This window comes from Pinus tabuliformis, chromosome Q (genome assembly GCF_031772625.1).
Source record: "Pinus tabuliformis cultivar Carrire ecotype Pingquan chromosome Q, CPIR1, whole genome shotgun sequence".
In the NCBI taxonomy this organism is placed as follows: domain Eukaryota; kingdom Viridiplantae; phylum Streptophyta; class Pinopsida; order Pinales; family Pinaceae; genus Pinus; species Pinus tabuliformis.
The window spans coordinates 704082756-704088072 of record NC_142296.1 but is presented as its reverse complement, the minus strand read 5'-3'; positions in this window follow the sequence as shown (position 1 = coordinate 704088072).

Here is a 5317-nt window from a genome sequence, read left to right as displayed (position 1 = left end):
ACTGGATCTAATACTTCATCAGATATTCAAGTCTTTTTCAGATACATTTGCCTAATGATCTTCTTCTCCTTATATAGCCTTAGGCCTTGTTCAATACCAAGAGCCAAAACCATAGAAATCCAATACCATCAACTTCAAAAACTAGGGATCAACACGTCCGTCGAGACACCAAGGTCCAAAACCATAGGCACAACTTCCAAGGAATAACCGCCGTGGACCAAAGATAAGTTTTCCACATACACGCGCTTTTACTGAAGCCAACCAGCGTGTACACGCGACTTGGTATATAGCGAACCTGCGTATACGCGACTTGGTATATAGTGAACCTGCTTGTATACGCGACTTGGGCTTAATGAACCTGCGTGTATGAACTTTCTCTTCTTCTTATAGTCTGATCATCAATTCCTTGCTGCTGACCTCCTGTACTATGATTTGTCATCAGTGTGGTTTGCCATCAAGGACAACACTTATCTCATAATGCCAACATTGTTTTAAAAGAACGAATAATCTATCGGGAGTGTAATAGTTGACAATTGCTGCAAGAAATTATTATGCAAGAATTCATGACTTATGAAGGAATTCTGATAACATTTCTAACAAGATAATAATACACATTTCCTTCATTTATTGATGTTGTAAAACACAAGCTGTTGCCTCATTTATTGCTAACTGGTCTTGATTTGGCTGCAGGATTGAAAGGACTTGAACTCCATCTTTCCCTAACCTTTTACAGTTCACTGCTACATGAATAAAGGTGTCAGAGTCGAATGTCCAATGATCTCATTGGATTATCACCCATTGAGGTCAACTATTAACCAACACGTGGTCCATCACCAATAATAAAAGTGAGGACCAAGGTACAAACAATGCATCCAAACAGGTGTGAATAGATGAGTTGTTGTCGAACCCCCTGAAGGATCTAGTAGTCAAGGAGCCTTGATGAATCTCCATTGTTACAGGTGAGATAGCCTATCATTGATGTATATAGGCTTCAAGGCATCGCATATCTCTGATATTGAACCCAGATAATGTGCTGATGTCGATGGGCCAAGATTGTTGGAAGGAGGGCCTTAAGGAATCCCACATCAGTCCAACGCGAGAAAATCAAAGATTTATTGAGGTATGAAAAAAATTCATTTGGGGACCCCGAGGGATCTATTGTCCTATGATTTTAACGAGCCCAAGGTAATTCATGCTCACCAGATTTCAATTTTAGAGAGTTTGAAATGCTGAAAAAGAAAACTCCAATTGGGTTCCTTTTCCATAAATAGTCTACTGGAGCCGGAAAAGGAATAAACCTGTATCTAATAGACACTCCTCTCATGGTTTACTAAGCATGAGAAGGAACAAATTAAGCTCAATTTATTATGGTAGAAAATCAAGAAGAGGTAGTGAAAGGGATAACCCCCTTACCCACCATTTCCAACTCTTTCTTCTTCACAATCTCCTCCTTAGACTGGGGCTTCTGATACAACTTGATTCTATGCCATTTCACCAAGAAGGTGACATTTTCCTTGTCTATTATATTGACTCGAACAGATCCATTATCAAAGAATTTCTCGATCTCATACGGACCAAGCCAACATGTGTTAATTTTCCTTTAAAATTCTTGAATTTTGAACCGAACAACAATGTCTAATCTCATTCCTTGAATTGCTTCTTCTTAATGTATCTATCGTTCCATTCAACCCTTTGTTTCTGGATAATTTCAGTATGCTGAAAAGCATCCTACCTAATATCGTCTAGTTCGTTAAGATGCAAGGTCCTCTGCTGTTATGTGTCAATGAGTCTGATCTATGCCCAAATCTGTTGCCATCTTAAAAGTTCATATATGAAATTCAATTGGCAATGGGACTTGTGTTTTGTGCACCAATTCATACGGAGAGAAGACAATAGTGTTTCTCCATGTGATTCTGTAGGCCCATAAGGCCTCTGGAAGTTGATCAGACCAATCCTTTTTATGTAGTTTCACTGTCTTAGTCGCGATTGTCTCCAACACCTTATTTGTTGATTCCACCTACCCATTGGCCTGTGGATGGTAGGGGGTAGACTTCCGACGAGTGATTTGATATTTCTATACAATTCCCTGCACAATATTTAATACAAATTGGGTACTTTGGTCAGTAAAAATTTCCCTTGGTACACCAAATCTTACAAAAATATAAAAAAGAAAAAGAAAATCTACCACTACTTTCTCTGTAGCTCTAGGCACTGCTCTTGCTTCCACCCACCGTGTAACATAATCAGTACACACTAAAATATACTTCATACCTTTAGACATGGGATTAATGGGGCCTAAAAATTTAAGATCCCACCTCTCGAATGGTTTTATGAGAACTTGTGGCTGCAAAGGCATTCCATCTGCTTGAACAGGTTGCCCTATTCTTTGGAAGCTATCACATTTACGAGCATATTCCTTTGTATCTTTAAAAATACTTGGCCAATAGTAACCTAAGCGGAGGATTTTATAAATTGTTCGCTTATCTACAAAGTGCCCTCCGTAAGGTTCATTGTGGCAGCTCTCAAGATGTCATATATCTCGTCCTCTTTGACACACCTATGAATAATCAGATCATGTCCAGTGAAAAAGAGGTCTCCTTTTATCTAAGTGTACTCAACACTTTTTCTAATTTTTTTATTTTTTCTGATTAGAGGAGAAGTAAGGTGGTAACTTCCCTGTAGCAAGATAATTAGCCATATCAACTAAGATGACTTAATAGAAATGGAAAACAAGTTCTCTTATGGGAAGCTATCATTAACAGGAACATCCTCTCCTGTGTGGTTGAGCCTAGAAATGAAATCAACTACATGATTTTCTCTTCCTGGCCTATCCAATACTGTGATGTCAAATTTGTGCACTAGCAAAAGCCACCTAGTAATTCTGCCAATAGTAACTGGCTTATTCATGAGATATCAAATAGCGGAATGATCGATATGTACAAAAACTTCATAGCCATTGATGCAATGTATAAACTTATTAATAGCATAAACCACAACAAGGAATTATTTTTTAGTTACAGTATAATTCAATTCAGTAGGAGTCAAATTTTTACTAACAAAATAAATAGCATGGGTTACAAGGTTTTCCTTTTGGCCCAATACTGCCCCTATAGCTGAATCAGAGGCCTCAGTGGAAATATGAAACGACAATTTCCAATCTGGTCCTCTCAAGACAGGTGCTGAAGAAATCTTATCCTTGAGTGTGTCAAATGCAGTTTGACATTCATCATTCCAATGAAATTTAGATTCTTTTGTCAATAATTTAAACAGTGGCGAGGCTACCTTGGTAAAATTTTCAATAAATCTTCTGTAGTAACCTGCATGTCCAAGGAAACTTCAGACTCCCTTTTGGCTGGTTGGTGGAGGCATCTTCACAATCACTTCGATCTTTGCTGGATCAACTTTAATTCCTGCAGTAGAAACATGATGACCCAAAACAATTCCTTCAGTCATGATCATAAAACACTTTTCATTGCTTAATGAAATATTAGTCTCTCTACATCTTTGCAAAACCTTTCTAAGATTAAGTAAAGCCTCTTCAAAAGTATCACCCATTACCGTGAAATCATCCATGTAAACCTCTACACAATCATGTAAAAGATCAGAGAAAATACCAAGTATCGCCCTTTGAAATGTGGCTGGTGCATTGCATAGACCAAATGGTAATACCTTGTATGCGTAAGTACCCCATGGACATGTGAATGTTGTTTTATCCCGGTCCTCTGGAGCTATCCTAATTTGGTTGTACCTGCTAAACCCATCTAAGAAAGAAAAGTACTTCTTTTCTGCTAAGGTGTCCAACACTTGATCTATAAAAGGCAAGGGGAAATGGCCTTTTTAATGTTGCTTTATTTAGTTCCCTGTAATCTACACATACTCACCATTTTCCATTCTTCTTAGGGACGATAACCAATGGAGATACCCACTGGCTATCTGAAATAGGATAAATGAACCCTACATTTAATATCTTCTGAAGTTCATCTTTTACAGTTTCTCTTAAAGCAAGATTCATTCTTCTCCGTGGTTGCCTCATGGGCTTGGCATTTCCTTCTATATAAATATGACGAATTCAAGTGTTCGAGTGAATGCCCCTCATATCCGTGTATTCCCAAGAAAATGTGTCAGAAAAGTCTTTCAATGTCTGACTTAATTGATTTTCCTGTTCATGAGTTAAGGTAGAATTGATATTTAAAGTCTTTCCAGGAAATATCTCAATTACGTTGCCTCCACATTCAGTCATTGAACATGCAGGAAATACAGATAGGAGGGCTAAATTTAATTCAACTGTTGTACCATGTTCTTGAAATGTGTGCTCTAGTAGATCAACAATGACATCTCTCTCATGACTTGATTTACCCTTTGAATGCTGAGAAAAATCAGGGTTCGAAATATAGCAATTGATCAGATTTTCCTCAATACTCTCTTTAAGGCTCATGGCTTGGGCTATTGTCAAAACTGGATGGATAATTTCTGAATTATGTTCTTCATCAACCCAATGAGTATTTTCTGATTTTAAGAGGGGTTTAGCAGGGGGATATAGATTGATGTGTTTAGTTTCAACCCCATGAGTGATGGTCATGTTTCCTGACCTACAACCTATGAAGGCATCCGCTATGGCCAACCAAGGTCTCCCCAAGATCAAAGGGTGCCCTCCCAAACTAGTCTTAGGCTGAAGAACATAAAAATCTGTAGGATATTCCCAGGAATCTAATGAAATGACAATGTCTTCCAATACACCTTCTGGCTTGACCTTAGATCTGTCTGCTAATTCTAACACAGTAGGGGTAGGAAGCAAGTCAAAGGATCCTATATGGGACAATGTTTCCATCGTCATTACATTAATGGTTTCACCTAAATCAATTAAAGTATTTCTTATTGGGTATCCATTGATGAAGGTGGTAACCACAAGGATTCTAGGTTCTGCATATTTTTCAGTGACAAATTTGGTAGACATAAGGCTTGAAAGTTTTCCACCTACTTGGATTGTAGAGGGTTATTTCTTTTGTCTCCCTGGCTTTTTGGTGCATAGTTCCCTAACTGTTTTAATGTAAATTGGGATGTCCCTGATTTCTTGCAGTAAAGGAATCTTGATGCATACATTTCTTAGTTCTGACACTAGATCAAACTCGGGTTGTTTCGTTATTTCTTTCATCTCCAACCTCTCTGGGAAAGGAGGCTAGACAATTTCAGATGAGGAAGGTTCTTGTGATTTAAAAATGTTTTTTTCTACTATTTCTTGTATGTTTTCTGTTTCAGGTGTATCAGGGGTATCTTCCTCTATAATCTCTTCAATCTTTCCTGGTTGGGTCACCACTTT